We start from the raw sequence: 17904 nt of genomic DNA on the forward strand, positions 1-17904 counted from the left end.
ATATATCAACATCACGCCAAGACTTTCCCCTTCAATGCATTTCATTGATCAATTGCAAGTTGACCTCACCTCAGCTACTGTGTGAGTTGTCAGATGAATGTCATCTCATCAACAATTCATCGCGAGTGCCTGCAGTTTGGTCTGTGGGGTTGCAAAGCATGCAGCAAGCCATCGAAGGCTGATGTGCAAAGGTGCAACTGGATTGAGTGGGAGCAGAATCATTCAAGCTGGATATATGAAATGTGGGAAAAGGTGCTTTTCAGCAATGAAAGCACCTTCTGCCTCTTTGGTAACCAGGTCCACACCTACATGAGGAGGTTTCTTGGAAAGGAATTCAGCCTGAGTGCCTCAACCTTGCTGTGAAACATCCTTCGAAGATCATGTTCTGGAGCTGCATGGCTTCCAGTAGCATTGGACATCTGCATATCATGAGATGGAATGGTCAGTGGGATCAAATACAGCAAAAGCACACGGAGTCATAAGCTTAGCAGCTGTTTCCAGGCCAGTTCCTATTCCGAGATGACAATGCACCTTGCCATTGTTTCAAATAGGTGATCAACTAGAAGCATCAGATCAACACTGAGTCAACTGACTGGCCTGCCTAATCTCTGGATCTGTATCCAAAATTCTGCAAATGGCACCACTATCGGTGGCCGCCTACAAAAGGGCCACTGATCACATGTCAATCATGCGACAGCGCCTTTTGTAGAATTGTGACTTGTGTGAAAGGTTGGCACCAGACATGTCGGCCAGGGTTTTGAAGGCCTACATGTCTGGTGCCTACCTTTCACATGAATTGCATCTACAGAGGCACCTAATAGCATTTCTAGTGTTGGCCTTAGGCACCGGTAGACACCTCCATAGCCACAATTCAGGTGCTGTTTCGAGAGCTGCAAGTAGGCAGCTACATTGTTTTAAATGGGCTTTTAATTAGGTTTTAAGGACGTGGGTCACTTAAGTTAGGTGGAGGTACAATGCCTTCTTCCGCCTAACTTAAAGCGCCATTTATAGAGCGCCATTTGTTTCTGAATCCTTATACAAAAGACAGTAATCCTACTTAGCCAGACTCTCCCAAAATTTGGCTTTTGATTTTTTTTCTGTTAGTCATGTAAAGTGGCGTAGCTAGGGTGAGAGGCGTCTGGGGCGGTGGTGCCCCTCCACGCCCTCTTCTCCGCCCCCACCCCCATGTGCTCCTTCCCTGCCCCCTCCTTCCACATGCCCACATGCCCTCCTTCCCCCTTCCCTTCCCCCGTGCCTCTTTAACATTTGCAGCACGAGCATCAACCCCGACCTGCTGCTGAGCCAGCGTTGGCTCTTCCTCTGATGTCATTTCCTAGGCGTGGGTCCAGGAAGTGACATCAGAGGAAGACCCAACGCTGGTTCAGCAGCAGGTTGGGGTTGCAGCTCATGGGAAGGGGCGTTTACGCCATAGTGGGGGGGGGTGGAGCAGGGGTGGAGAAGAGGATGGAAGCTGGTGCCCCACCAAAATGGTGCCTGGGGTGGACTGTCCCCCTTGCCCCCCTCCCCTTACTATGCCAGTGGTTAAGTATCTTATTTTGCATTCATTTTCCTTAGAAGCCTCCTTTCTCTTCATCTTTTTGTTATTGTTTTTATTTAGGGTCTTTTTTTTCCCGGGCATTGTTTCACCTTTATAACACAGTTATCTTATTTTCTTTTTCATTTCTTTTAAGCCCTCCTACTTGATGAGCACTTAATCTCCTTTGCATTTTCCTTGCTATATTTCAGTTACAGTTCACTTCTCTGACTGCCCCCCATTTTCTTTTCTCACAGCTGTAGAAACTACTCAGCTGTTGGACGGCACCTTTGAGATGCAGATAACGCTTTGATAGAGAAATTCAATCAAGATAATAAACAGCAAAACAGAGACAGTGACAAGTTAGGTTGTTAATCTCTTTAAAATGTAATACAAATTGCATTCTCATGCTATATTATGGCCTAGAAACATCTATCGTGATTTCTTTTCAGCATGGACTATAAAAAAATAATACCGATATTTGCAGCAACTTTTTATTGTAGGTCCTGTGAAATTGATGAAAGATCTCAGCTGAACTTTGATGGGAAAATGCACGAGTATTATTATGCTTATATGCTACAATTTTTAAAGTAACCCAGGGTTATTTTAGAAGTCTTATTTATAATTTTGACAGAGAAATACTGGTATTTACATGTGGAAACAACATCAATGTCTAAATGATGATTTCAGAAAGGATTCAGTACACCATGAATACCCATAAAATATAGAAATTCCAAGGGAGCATTTTGGCAGCATCCAATCCAATCCAAACCTTAGGTCTCCTTTTACGAAGCTGCATTAGCGGTTTATCACGCTTAATACCGCGCGCTAAACTGCCGGCCTTGCTAGCCGCTACCGCCTCCTCTTGAGCAGGCAGTAGTTTTTCGGCTAGCGCGGGGGCTTGATCCGTTTCACAAACGTTGACTAAAAGGACAAGGAAAGTGAATAATTAGATAAGGAAGTCATCAATTGCGATCCCTTATTTGTCAGTTAAAAATTTCTGAAATAGATAAGTCTTTAAAGTTTTCCAAAAGATTATCAGAGAAGGAAGAAGTCTAATTTCTGTAGGAAGACCATTCCAAATTTTTACAAGGGAAAATGCCAAAGAATGACAGATCCTACCTAAAGCTTTAATCTACATTTCTCCCTCTGTATCCACGGGGTTAGGGACAGAGCCAGCCTGCAAATATTAAAAAACCGCGAATAATATTCGGGCTGGTTCTGCTCCTTACCCCCGGCTATTTTAAGCCCTGTAAACCCTCCCTTAAGCCTTGCCTGGTGGTCTAGCAGGTTGTCGAGGCAGGAGCGATCTTCCCACGCTCCTGCCTCGTGCAGATCGCTCACAGGAAATGGCTGCCTTGAGCTCCCGTAGTCTCTTGAGCCATTTCCTGTGGGCGATCTGCACGGGGCAGGAGTGTGGGAAGATTGCTTCTGCCCTGAAACCCCGCTAGACCACCAGGTAAGGTTTAAGGGAGGGCTTACAGGGCTTAAAATAGCCTGAAAAATTAAAATGTTTTTTTTGGGTTTAAAATGTTGAATAACCGAATCCACGGATGCTGAAACCACGGATTCAGAGGGGGAAGTGTACTTTAATCTAGAGGGTTATTTTTAATATGATGTCTAAATCTGAGCAGTGACATAGTAAAGGGGAATGGGGGGAGGGGGCGCCAGCACCTCTCCATCCCTCCAGCCACGCTTGCGCCCTCCCTTCTAGTCCCATACCTCTATGAATCTTTGCTAGCGGAAACAACTCCTTTGGCCTGCTGCTCACACTGGCCTGGCTTCCTCTGAAATCACATCTGGGTTGCAGGCCAGGAAGTGACATCAGAGGGAAAGTCAGTGCCAGTGCGAACAGCAGGCCAGAGAATCTGCTCGTGCTGGTGAAGATTTGCCCCCTTTTCACAAAAGCACAGAAGAGATTTTTAGCGTTGGCCGGCACGCTGAATGCTCTACGCTGCTACGATAGTCATAAAGTTCCTATGAGTGTCAGAGCAGTGCAGAGCATTCAGCATGCCGGCCAACGCTAAAAATCTCTTCTGTGCTTTTAGAAAAGTGTGTGTGTGTGTGTGTGTGTGTGTGTGGGGGGGGTTAAAGAGGTACGGGGGAGAGGGATGGGCACGAGTGTGGTGTGGGAGGCGCAGAAGAAGCAAGGGGGGTGGAGAAGAGGGTGCGGGGGCGCCACCAGCCCGGGCACATCCTACTCTCACTACACCACTGAATCCAAGTTTAACACACAAACAGTAGGCGAGATACCACCACTCTCGTAGATAAAAAAAAAAAATCCAAATATGGTTGAAATCAAACACACTTCAAACAAAGCTCTGATCTATTCAAGGAGGAAAAAAGTCTTGAATAGATCAGAGTTTTGATTGAAACGTGTTTAATTTCCACCACTTTTGTATTTTGTAGAGTATAAACCCAAGTTTAGATATTTTGTGGATCATGCACAGAAATCCAGTAGCGAACATGTGCGTCTATTCTCTGTGGCCCAGATTCTGTAAACAGAGCCTACATCAACCAGCGCCTTCAAAAATGGTACCAGCTGTGCGTCATTCACATGTAGGCACCGCTAACAAAATTGCAGCTACCGAAAAATGCATGCATTTGGGCTGTAAAAACCTGAGGGAACGGTATAGATTAGGGAGTGATGAGCTTAAGTGCATGACAGAAGAGCAGGACTTGGGTGTGATTATATGTGATGATCTTAAGATGGCCAAACAGGTTGAAAAGGTGATGGCAAACGCTAGAAGGATGCTAGGTTGCATAGGGAGAGGTATGGCTAGTAGGAAAAAGGAGGTATTGATGCCCCTGTATAAGACTTTGGTGAGACCTCATTTAGAATATTGTGTACAATTCTGGAGGCTGCACCTTAAATAGTTTGAGTAGAAAAAATACTTTTAGAGTAAAAAAATAATACTCATCTTAGTCTTCGCGGATAGGGGTTAGTACTCCGAAATAGAACTATGTTTCGCCTACACAAGGCTTTATCAAGGAAATCCCCCTTTACATTAGCAGATTCACGCCTAACGCGAGGAACATGAGTCTGCTAATGTACATAGAAACATAGAAAAATGACGGCAGAAAAGGGCCACAGCCCATCAAGTCTGCCCACTCCAGTGACCCTTCGCCCTGATTTTGCCGACCCACCCCCTCCTTTACATCATTAGAGATCCCACGTGAATATCCCATTTATTTTTAAAATCTGCCACGCTGTTTGTCTCAATCACCTGCAGTGGGAGTTCGTTCCAATGATGAAGAAATACTTTCTGGAGTCACCATGAAATTTCCCTCCCCTGATTTTCAGCGGATGTCCTCTGGTGGATGAGGGTCCTATAAGACGGAAGATATCCTCTTCCACCTCGATACGGCCCGTGATATATTTGAATGTCTCAATCATGTCCCCTCTCTCTCTTCATTCCTCAAGCGAGTACAGCTGCAATTTATTCAGCCTTACTTCATACGGGAGATCCTTGAGCCCCGAGACCATCCTGGTGGCCATCCACTGTACCGACTCAATTCTCAGCACATCTTTCCGGTAATGTGGTCTCCAGAATTGAACACAATATTCCAAATGAGGTCTCACCATGGATCTGTACAGTGGCATTATGACTTCTGACTTCCTGCTGACAAAACCTCTACAGATACAACCCATCATAAAGCCTTGTGTAGGCGACTCATAGTTCTATGTTGGAGTTACTGACCCCTATCTGCATAGACTAAGATGAGTATTATTTTTTTACTCTAAAAGTATTTTTTCCTACTCAAACTATTTAAAGAAAAATATATTTAAAGCATATTTTAAAAAGATTAAAAATGGGACCTATGACGATTTAGGTATGCTGTATGGGAAAAAGTTTGATACTCATACTAGCCTGCACTACTGAGGTCTATGAGTGATATATCTTACGGCTTCCTGTTTTTGATATGTACGAATTTAGCCTTGAGTGAGTTTTATTGATAAAGTCTATAGCCTGAAGTTGTTTGTATGAACAAAATGATGGCATTTCAAAACTATGTTAAATTGTGATGTATCTTGCATTGTCCACATCTGCTCCAGAACTTGATTTCTCAAAAGTGGCCCGGCAATCGAGAGCACGCATTTGTGGGTTTCTCCTAAAGGTAGTTTCTGTAAAGACAGAACAGTCAAATGTGTAGCTGTCTCAGATCTCAAAGCTTGATGAGGTTCTTATTATTACAATGCTGAAGGCAGTGGCATACCTAGGGTTTGTGGCACCCGGGGCCCATCATTTTTTGACACCCCCCCCCATGTAAAAAAATATTTTTTGTAATGACCATGAAATGGAATAAATGGTCAGAATAGAAACAGGCAGTGAAAATTTTCTTATATTCCAAACATAACATAACATAAATTATGTCTGAATTGTCATGACATCAGAAGTACATATGGAGTAGTTGCAGGTGATGCTTGGGACAGTTCTGATTGTGTTAGTTCAGTTTTATGTGTTTTTTGAATAGAAGGGTTTTTATTTATTTTTGAACGTTTTGCAGTCTGTGGTCGATGTCAAATGGTTGTAGAGTTGGGGGTCGAGTGTTGCAGCTCGAATGGCTAGGAGGTTGTCGAACAGTTTTTTTTCTTTTGACGTTTTTGGTTGGAGGGTGTGTGAATGGTGCGTGAGTTCTCCTATGTCTGTCTGAAGTGGATTAAATTATTTAGCTGAAGAAATTAGTTACCCCCTCATCCCACACACATTAATTCTCTTCCATTTTTGTTCCCATTCTAAAAAACACTGATAAGTTCCCAGAAAAAAAATACATTAAAATAAGAAGTGAAAACAAAGGCCCCTACAGATGAGAACATAACATAAGAATAGCCTAACTGGGTCAGACCAATGGTCCATCATGCCCAGTAGCCCATTCTCATGGTAGCCAATCCAGGACACTAATACCTGGTCAAAACCCAAAAAGTAGCAACATTCCATGCTACCGATCCAGGGCAAGCAGACACTTCCCCCATGTCTTAATAACAGATTATGGACTTTTCCTCCAGGAATTTGTCCAAATCTTTCTTAAAACCAGCTAAGCTATCTGCTTTTACCATAACTTCTGGCCACTTCATTTTTAAGCTTAGATCTTTCCTTCCAAACAGAGACTTTGCTAGATGTCAAATACAGCACAAAGGAACTTCACACGGACTTAGCTATGCAGGAAATGTGAATCTCCTCATACACCCACCATATAGTGCAAAAATGTGCAAAGGTCTGTTTTTTTCTTTCGATCACTACATAGCCTAATGCCACACAAGAAGCGCTGTTACAAACATATTCTGTAGGTCAATGCTAAGGATAACAAAGTTTCCTTCCTTGGACCAGAAGGAGATACTGATAAACCACTGGAAGAGATCCCAAAACAACACCCAAAGACCCACTCAGTGTGTGAACCAGTTGAGTGGAGTGGACTAACTGGGGGGTGGAAATGGGCCCGGAGTTTGCTCAGCAGAATTTCCCAGACCACCTTTTCCTCTCAACACATTGACACGCTGCCACCATCACCACTAGGAACACCTCACTGGGTAGGCCAGCTATGCTATAAACTTTATAAAACACATTATTATATTTTCTTATAAAGCACATATTTTAACTGAACTCTCTGACATCCTCAGCCTTTCCATTCACAAAAATAGAAGGAAGAAAAGTTCCCATTTCCTGCTGTCTCATGTCCCCGGCCTATACAATATTTTTTTTCTGCAGACCCTTCAAAAGTCTGACCAAATCCTCGTTTCACTTGCATTATAAAGTACTGAGGATGCCATCTCTCTCCAATCCCAGGTCCTAAAGTCTAAGACAGTAGCGCAAACTAATGCTGCCAGATTCAGGAAAAAAAATTTTGATTCGATTCAGCCTATTGAATTGGTTTTTCAATTCGATTTTCCTGCCCAGTTGGGTGATTTTTTTCAAAACTCCTGGTGGGTTTTATAGCTTTTTCACCCCCTTTGGCTTCTCCTAACCACACTGGCGCTGTGGTGTAAATAAATAAAGAAACAAAAAGGACTTTTCCTCTCTCTGTTAAATCCTAGCTCACGTTTGCAGTCCAACACCAGCTCTGGCAGGATACACATTTCAAATCTGACATATTATAATCACAAAACAGAAAATAAAATTAATTTTTCTACCTTTTGTTGTCTGGTTACATTTCAAATCTTGTTGGTCCAAGGCTCTGGTTTTCTTCTGATAACTTGCTTGCCAGGGTCTCCTTCTTTCTGCATGCTAACCATCCATCTGCCAACTCTGTTCTCCCTTTCCATTTCCCTTCCCTTCCCAGGAAGTCTGGTATCTTTCCTTTTTTTCATCTCCCTCCACAGATCCACCTTTTCTTACCCTTTCATCCGGCATCTCTCCCTCCTTCCCCAGAGTCCACCATCTCTCCCTTTCTTTTCCTAATTACCCTCCTATCCAGTATCTCTATCCCTCCTCCACACCATCCCTTGTGTCCAATTTATCTCCCTTTCTGTTCCTTCCCTCCCTAAATCCCATGGTCCATCATCTCTCTCCCTCTCCTCTATTTTCAGACCCATTATTTCTTCCCCCCCCCAAAGTTTGGCATATGCACGTCTCTTTGAACATCCCCTTCCCCTCCGTGTACTTCTAAACCAGGGTCCCCCCAAAGACCTGTCCCCCCTTAAAGGTCTGACTGTCCCCCCTTGAAGGCCTGTCCCACCCCCTTGTAGGCCTGTCCCCCCTTGAAGGCCTGTCCCCCCCCCTTGTAGGCCTGTCCCCCCTTGAAGGCCTGCCTGCCAGTCCCCCCTTGAAGGCCTGCATCCCCTTGAAGGTCCGCACCCCCCCGAAGGCCTGCACCACCCCCGAAGGCCTGTCCCCCCCCCTTGTAGCTTGTCCCCCCCTTTAAGGCCTGTCCCCCCCTTGAAGGCCTGCACCCCCTTGAAGTTCTGCACCCCCCCAAAGGCCTGAACCCCCCCCCGAAGGCCTGCACCCCGCCCGAAGGCCTGTCTCCCCCTTGAAGGCCTGAACCCCCTTGAAAGTCTGCACCCCCCCGAGGGCCTGTCCCCCCCCCTTGAAGGCCTGTCCCACCCCCTTGTAGGCCTGTCCCCACCCTTGTAGGCCTGTCCCCCCCCTTGAAGGCCTGCCTGCCTTTCCCCCCTTGAAGGCCTGTCCCCCCCTTGAAAGCCTGCACCCCCTTGAAGGTCTGCACCCCCCCGAAGGCCTGCACCCCCCCAAAGGTCTGTCCCCCCTTGAAGGCCTGTCCCCCCCTTGTAGCTTGTCCCCCCCCTTGTAGGCATGTCCCCCCTTGAAGGCCTGCCTGCTTGTCCCCCCCTTGAAGGCCTGCACCCCCTTGAAGTTCTGCACACCCCCCCAAAGGCCTGCACCCCACCTGAAGGCCTGTTCCCCCCTTGAAGGCCTGCACCTCCCCCGAATGCCTGTCCCCCCCCTTGTAGGCCTGTCCCCCCCCCTTGAAGGCCTGCCTGCCTTTCCCCCCCTTGAAGGCCTGTCCCCCCCTTGAAGGCCTGCACCCCCTTGAAGGTCTACACCCCCCAAAGGCCTACACCCCCCCCAAAGGCTTGCACCCCCCCCAAAGGCCTGCACCCCCTCCCACCGAAGGCCTGTCCCCTCCTTGAAGGCCTGTCCCACCCCCTTGTAGGCCTGTCCCCCCCCTGAAGGCCTGCCTGCCTGTCTGTCACCCCCCTCCCCCTTGAAAGCCTGCCTGCCTGCCTGCCCGCCCGCCCCACCCTGAAGGCCTGATGCCATGACCCACCCTGAAGGACCGCTCGCCCCCCTGGCCTCTCCGCACCACCTATGAAGCAGCCGCAGCAGGATCGCGACGTCAGCGATCCCTGCGCTGCTTAGGCGCTGCTTCCTGCGCCTCGGTCCCGCCCCTCCTCTGACGTCAGAGGAGGGGCGGGACTGCAGCGCAGGAAGCAGCACCCAAGCAGCTCAGGGATCGCTGACGTCGCGATCCTGCTGCGGGCTGCTTCACAGGTGGTGCAGGAAGGTCAGTGGGGCGAGCGGTCCTTCGGGGGTGGGGGGGGACTGAACGGCAAGGCCGGGAGCACCCCCTCAGGGCTGGCACCCGGGGCGCACCGCCCCCCCGCCCCCTCCTTGGTACGCCACTGGCTGAAGGGGCCCGCGTTAATCTCCCGTAGAGCTGGCATAAGATTTATCGCCTAAATGCCTCAGTGAACCATTTAGGGCTCCTTTTATCAAGCCGCGCTAGCAGGGTTAACGCGCGCGACGTTTCATCACGCGCTAACCCCTGCGCTGGCCAAAAAACTACCGCCCGCTCAGGGGAGGCGGGTAGCGGCTAGCGCGGCCGGCGGTTTAACGTGCGCTATTACACGTGTTAAACCGCTAGCACAGCTTGATAAAAGGAGCCCTTAGCTTACAGTATTCAATCAGTTTTGTGCTTAAGTTTTAGCCTCACCCATGCTCTACTCAGGTGTACACCCCCTTGCATTTATTCGCTAGGTAAATTAGGTGGATAAAATTTTGGACGTTAAGCATGTATCGATTTTTCACTCTTTCAAAAAGTACAAAGACCATGGGATACTCAATAAAGTTAAATAGACATATTTTTAAAACAAATAGGAAGAAATATTTTTTTCACCCAAAGAATAGTTAAGATTTGGAATTAGTTGCCAGAGGATGTGGTAAAAGTAGCTGGGTCTAAAAAAAGGTTTGAACAAGTTCCTGGAGGAAAAGTCCATAGTCTGCTGAGATTGACATGGTGAAATCACTGCTTGCACTGGATCGGTAGCATGGAGTTTTGCTACTATTTGGGTTTCTGCCGGGTACTTGTGACCTGGATTGGCCACTGTTGGAAACAGGATTCTAGACTACATGGTCCATTGGCTATTCTTATTTTCTTATTTGCACCCATATACACTGTTTCCTGTAAGCTGAGCGGGAAACCTGAAAGTAGGGGATATCACGTATTTCATAGTAAGGGATAGGGGAGCTCCGCAGAACTCCAGGGAACTTGCCTGTCCCCAGAAATTGAAAACACAGTATTAAAGCACCGCCCCCTACTGGTAGCTATGCAGTTGGAGGACCCAATTTCCCCATCTTGTCCGTGCGAGTTTTGTCACTGTTGCTGCCCCTGCTCCATTCCTGTAAACGCTGCCTTAATTGCACAAGCCTAGAATTTTAAAGTGATTGAGGTTTGTACAGATGAGGACAGAGCGTGCTGTCATGGGGCAGAGACAGAAAAAGAACTTGCGGGGACGGGACGGGAAAATGAGTTCCCGTGGGGATGGGGGAAAATATGTCCCCGTGTCATTCTCTACTTAGAGGGAATAGTTCACATACACGCAATAAATGACATTATTCTATACATTTATGTACAGACAGAATATGTTAGTGCCTGCGTGTCAGAATTGTCTTCAAAGGGTCCAAGTATCTAGGTAAACTTCAAACTAAAGGCACACATTTAGTTCTGTGTTACTGTTAATACCACGTACCAGTCTCATCCCTGCCTGCATTTTCTAAAGCTATTAGGCAAAGTCCCAGTGGCCTCAGAACAAAGTGGATGTGACAGAATGCACAGAAGTGGATTTAGCATACATTTTCAGCTACCTCTAAATGTGACAATCAAAGTGAGCATTATTGACAAGGATGGAAACTGAACAAGGTTTGTCATCTCCTCCCAGAGAACCCTGGAATTCATTTAGCTCGGTCGTGAAAATGATTATTAAAGCATTCACAGTGTGCACAATGCTGTTCCATTAGCAAGGGCCAACCTATTCTTTTAAGAAGAAGCTTCCCACCCACACTTTAAGGGACACTTGCCAAAAAAGGAACCAGAGCAAAATGCAATTTTATAGCACGTTCCTTTCTGGAAATGTGTCAGTTCCTCCAGAACCAAATAATAGCCAAATGTATTTCTAAAATGATTCACTGTGGTTTATCGCATCCGGTGTCTCAAAATGCATTTTCGGGGATATGTCCCTCTTATTTGCCTCTTTAGGCTGGACCCCATTCATAATTTTTTGATACATAATGGTTGCATGTATCGTGGAGGGGCATAATCGAAAAAAACATCTAAGTCCCTTATTGGCCTAAGGTGCTAGACACCCAAAGTAGGCAGGAGGGAAATGTTCATTCTTGAAAAAAACGTCCAAAATGTGGGGTTTTTTTTTTGAGAATGGTCTACCTGTATGTTCAGGTGTTTAATCGCTCAGACCACCACTACGTCTACCTTTAAGCCCTAAGTCTATCTTTAAGCCCAAAAATTTGCCCAAGTCTCAAATGCCTAAAACAAGACCTTTTAGGTATGGGAGGGACCAGTCCTTCACCTAAACCCACAATTCTCTAACTGCCATCTGTCATAAGTACGGTTAGAGAATTGTGGAACCGTGTTCCCCCCAGCAATGATAATGGCAGGAGGGATGCCCAGTCCCTCCTGCCCACACCCGCCGCCACTCTCCTGCTCACCTTAGTGGCCTGATCCGGAATTAATACCTATTTTGACTTGGTCTATCTCAAAACATATAATTTCCGTCAAGGCAACCTCGTCAATCTTTGACTAAATTTGACTAAATTTGGCCGGCCCACATCCCGCCTACCTCCTGCCCTAACCACTCCTCCAAAAGTCCCCCTTTTCGCTTTGGGCTCACAGTGGCAGGTTCGCCCCCGTCTTTTTGCCTGAACATGAGCTGATCTCCCTTCTGGCCCTGCTGCAGGTGTAGCACTGCTTTCTGGGCCCTCTCTTCAAGAAAAGTACTGCATCCCAGAAGTATTCTCCACCTCATATAGGCCCATCCTCACTTGACCTGGTGGTTTAGTGGTCTTCTAGGCAGTAGTGATCCTCAGTTGTTCCTCCATATGCCCATTCTAGCTTCAAAATGGCTGCTGCAACCTCTAGTGGCAGTCTCATGCTACTGCTAAATATGTTATGTGGATTCCGACTGCATATTACCTAAGACTTACTTAAGGCTGGGCAGCCAGCTCATGTCTGGTCATAACTGGATAATCAATCATAGCCTGGCATTGAATATCCAGGTCTAATTTAGCTGGCGATAGTCAGCGCTTAAAAAACACTAACTGGTGCTGGTTGAATATTGACCAGTTAGGCCCAGATTTTATATAGGGTGCCGATTATCGGTGGCTGCCTAAAAAGCAGCTGCCAGTAGCATGTCATTCACGCAACAGCGCCCTATAGATAATCGCTTCTCTGTGAAAAATAGGTGCCAGAAATGTAGGCCAGGGTTTTCTGGGCCATATCCAGCAGCTATCTTTTTTGTGAATCGCCCCTACTTAGGCATTTCATGGCGCCTAACGCCACGTCTGGAATTAGCCATGCCCGTAGTGGCGTTACGCTCCATAAAGCACCTATGTAGGTGCGATTCCAGAGTCTTTTATTTAAGCCCCGGTAGGTGCTTTAATTTTACCATTTTTTTGCCATTTCAAATGGCGTTTCTTGATTAACTTAGGCGCGGGTATGGTGCCTACCAGCACTTAAGTTTCAGCGCTGTTTATAGAATATCGCTCTTACCCCCCTCTTTTAACGAATGCGTAGCGCTATGCATTTGTAAAACAGGGGTGTGACCCCCTCTTCTATGAAACTCCACTAGCAGTTTCTAGCGCAGAGAGTTGCGCTGAATGGCCCGCGCTGCTCCCGACGCTCACAGAGTTCCTATGAGCATCGGGAGCAGCGCGGCTGTCTGCGCTAGAAACTGCTAGCGCAGTTTCATAGAAGAGGGGGTTAGTGAATTGTACTTAAATACTGGCATTTTCTAATATCAGCTCACATTTTAAAAAAAGCTATATTTGCCTACTAATCTTGCTGTTTTGAAACTTATTTGGCAGGGTTTTAGAAAAGATATTTGGAGTATGTCGGAAATGGAACTTCTCGTACTTATACTTCCCATTAACTGAGTCTTTTCTGCCTGCAGCCTTGCCCCCCTCCCTCCAAAAAAAATATTACTCACTCTCTTATATATGCTTTTATTGACTTCAAATAACTAATTTTAAAAGCAGAACTATTCATTTTTTTTTTTTTTTAGTGGAAAACCTTCAATAAATCTTGTAACCTGAAGAGTCCTTCAAAAAAAAACCCTTTTGCTTCAGTGGCAGATGGAAGCATTTGGAAAGTTCCATCTTATTTAGATCCAGAGAGGGATTACAACAAAGCACAACTCAGCTGGCATAAAGAAGGTATCAACCAGCATATTTGAGTTCCCAGCATGAGCTGTGTTTCATCCCTTAAGGCTGCCTCAGGGAAGATCATTCATCATCCAGCTCCCATCTGTCCAATTCTAAATAAAAGTGTTATATATAAATTAATTCTCTTCAGACTTATCAATGGAAGAATACGTATTCAATGCATACTGTGTTTTTGAAAAATGGTTCTACTTTTCTGGTTACTTGTCCGAGTATGGTATGCACTATCATAGGAATAATAGAAATGAATTTAGATATTTTGGGCTATGAATTTTGTATACGGTTCTGCATATTTTTTTGTGAAATAAAATTCCTTTCATTGCCTTGCTTTCTGCCTGTGTTAAATATGAAAAACCAAAGGTTGTGATTTTTAAATGATTATTTCTAAATGTTTGTGTTATAATTTAGCTGATTAAGGGGTCCTTTAATGGAACAGCACTAAAAAGTGGCCTTAGCATGCCTGTCCGAAGGCCATTTTTAGTGCAGCAGTAAAATGGCAGATTTTCAGATTTTTATTTTAATGGCCATGAGTTAATGTTGCTATTAATGTGAGACCATAAGAAAAGAATAGCACTTGAGCCCTTACCACCACTTATTGTGTAGGCATTAAGGCCCAGATTCTAAAGGTAGGCCCCTGGATTAGTATGCCTAATTGGATGGTAGGTGCCTAGTCTAGGGTTACCTTATAGCTCTAGAAATAGAAGGATAGATTGAGACATCTGTGTTTACTTCCGTTGCTTTCAAGCGAAGTAAATCTCGGAAGTCTCAATCTGTCCTTCTTTTTCTGGAGCCCTATGGTAACCCTAGGAAGGCACCTACCAGAAAGTAGACGTGGTTACAGGACGGTTCACGGTGTGTTCGGTATGTAAGCTCCTGTTTTGAACTTAGCAACACTCATTTAGACCATGAAAACTCTGGCATAACTAGGGTACACCTAAGGTTAGGATGCCTACAGGTGCCTAATCCTAGTTTAGGCACCCCTAGGCCCGAGTCTATAAATGATGCCTTATGATGGACACACGTTCCTCGGTGCTATTTATAGAATCAAGGCCTAAGGGCTCTTGTGCTAATCAGCGTATGGTAAAGTAGCGGCACTAACTGATTACTGCCAAAACACCTACTCTCCACAGTAAAAATAAAAAATAAATTTTTTTTTTAAAAAACGTATTTTATTATATTCATTCAATTTTCTGTACCATTCTCCCAGGGGAGCTCAGAGCGGTTTGCATGAATTTGTTCAGGCATTTTTCCCTTTCTGTCATGGTGGGCTCACAATTTTCAGCGTGTGTTGTGCACACGCTACCCAGGAACTTACTTCAGGATGTTTACGTGCACCCCAGGGTAAGCCCTTTTAAGCTGCAGTATGCACTCTTCAGTAGTTACTGCATTTGCAAAAGGACCCTCCCAATAGATTAAAATACCACAGTTATTCTTCTTCTTCACTGCTTTGCATGTGGATGCTGTATTTACACCCCACTCCCACCGCACTAGCAGCAGCCGCACAGCAAAAGCCCCTAAGCCCTTTCAGTCTCTACGGGCTTCAGGGCAGATACTGCAGCGGCGGCTGCAAGCAAGGCTTTGTAAAAGGGGAGGCAGGGTGTTTGCCTTTCTGTATTTCTTTGTGCCTCAACTGGCGATAGAACAATATAAAGGCTTTTAATCTAACATGTAGAAATAAAGGTCATCAAAGAAGTTGTCAGCAATACATTTTTTTATTGGACTAGCATAGTATATTAATGTAGCTGGAGTGGATGAAAATTGAATGAAAAGCAAAGCTCTCAAAAGCTAATTATGAATGTTATAAGTTAGTTTAACAAAACAATGCTGCCCTACAGCTTTTCATTGACCCCTTTTTTTTTCTATATATCCAAGGGGAGTGACATGACAACTGTACTACTTAATCTAAAATGTGAAAATAGCAGAGTGGTAAAGGTAGACCCCCCTAGCTAGTACATTTTGTTCATTCTTTTGTTATCAATTTGTTATTTGCTGTAGGATGTGATATCACTACAAAATCCATACTAGGATTGGATAGTAGAATATGAAAAAAAAAAAAAAAAAGAAGAAATAAAAAATGGAATTAAAAATATGTCTGGATGGAAATGTCAGGAAGAAGTAGGAACACAGTGGGCAAAACTGAAAGGGGCTATTGCAAGGGCAACAAACCATTTTGTAAGGAAAGTAAGTAAAAGTAAGAGGAAAAGGCGGCCGCTCTGGTTCTCAAAATTAGTAGCTGAGAAGGTAAAGAAAAAGAGGTTAGCTTTCATAAACTACAAAAGATCACAGAAAGAGAAGACAAGCAGAAATATCTGGAAAAATTAAGAGAGGCTGGACGAGTAGTCAGGAAAGCAAAGATGCAAAGAGAAAAAGAAAATAGTTGACATGGTAAAATGTGGGGGGGGGGGGGGCAAAACATTGTGAGTGGCATTGTGAGACCCAAGGTGAAGCTGGTAGAGATAAGGCTGAATTGCTGAATAAATATTTCTGTCTGTGTTCACAGCTGAAGCACTGGAAGCAGGACCTCAGAAGACAAACGCAAATTGCTTGTGAGGAGCTAGCTAAACTAAAAGGGGACAAAGCGATGGGGCCGGATGGTATACATTCAAGGGAACTGAAGGAACTTAGGGAAATTCTGGTGGCTGATAATTTCAATATTTCTTTAGAGTCTGGAGTGGTACCAGGGGATTGGAAAAGGGTGGATATGGTCCCTCTCCCTAAAAGTGGAAGTAAAGAAGGAGGAGACTACAGTCTATTTCTGTGGTAAGTAAATGAATGGAAACACTTTTAAGACAGAGAATAATAACATTTCTGGAATCCAGTGGATTGTAGGACCTGAGACAATATGGATTCTCTATAAGCAGGTCTTGTTAGGCAAATCTGATGAATTTCTTTGACTGGGTAACCAGAGAATTAGATAGAGGGAGTGCACTAGATGTAGTGTATTTAGATTTTAGCAACGCCTTTGGCAGTGTTTCACATAGGCATCTAATAAATAAACTGAGTGCCTTCGGTATGGGCTGTGTTTCAGCTAGATCCGCAGAAGGTTAATCTACTGAAACAAACAACCATCTAATTCAAATGATTCAAAATGAAGGAAAAGATCTCAGAATTGCCACTCCCAGGATAATAATGATACTGTCCAAAAGGGAATTGTGGCATGTGGTATCTTTCATTGATCAAAAAAACCTTCATTAAGTTCAAGTTTCAAGTTTATTGGTTTTTTATATCCCGACCATAAAACAAATATCTGGCCGGTTAACAATAAAATTTAAATAGGAAGAAATGACATATTTAATGGAGATTTAGGAAGATTAGTGGGAAAGATAACAACATATAAAACATACAAACGGACCTGACAGTGAGGGTAAATGGGGAGGTAGGGAAAAAGTTACATAATCTTAGCAGAAATGAGATAGAGGGAAGGGATATAACATAGAGGGCGGGGGTGCATGATATGAGCGAAATGCGCTGAAGATAAAGATTAGATATAAAAAAGGGATAAACAAGTGGACAAAAAGATTAAGATTTGGCATAGGCATCTTTAAATAGAAAGGTTTTAAGATTAGTCTTAAATTTTAGTAGTTGGATTTCATCCCGAAGAAATTGGGGGAGAGAGTTCCACAATGTGGGGGCAATTATAGCGAAATTAGTATTCCTTGAGTAAAAGGATTCTTTTAGAGACGGAATGTAAAGAAGTTTTTGATCTGATGATCTTAAGGAACGAGAAGAACTTTGGGGGATTATTAGTTTATCTAGAAATAGAGGCAGGTGGGAATGTTTAATTTTGAAAGTAAGCAATATGATTTTATAAGTTATCCGATGAGTGACTGGGAGCCAATGGGCCTCTTTAAGAAGAGGAGTGACGTGTTCGTATTTACCGATTCTATAAATGAGTTTGATAGCAGTGTTTTGAATAATTTGTCACTAATCACAAAAATGTATTAAATGCTACCACTCCAAAGATAGCAAATATATATTTGAAATAGAAATAAATTATTTTTGTATTTTTTAATTATATAGAACTGTGCAAAAAAGCCTAAAGTACAAACATGCCTCACTCAAAACTATGCTAATAACATTTTTATAAAGTGGCCAGTGCAAACCTAGCCTACTTATGCAAACAGGCTGTGCAAAAATGCAAGATGAAACATCAAAGAGAGCCTAATGATGGCACTTATCTTTAAAACTTGATGTAACATGCAACGGCATTGATTCAAAACCTGATTCTGATGGACCCGTTTC

Source organism: Geotrypetes seraphini, chromosome 5, assembly GCF_902459505.1.
Source record: "Geotrypetes seraphini chromosome 5, aGeoSer1.1, whole genome shotgun sequence".
Classification (NCBI taxonomy): Eukaryota; Metazoa; Chordata; class Amphibia; order Gymnophiona; family Dermophiidae; genus Geotrypetes; species Geotrypetes seraphini.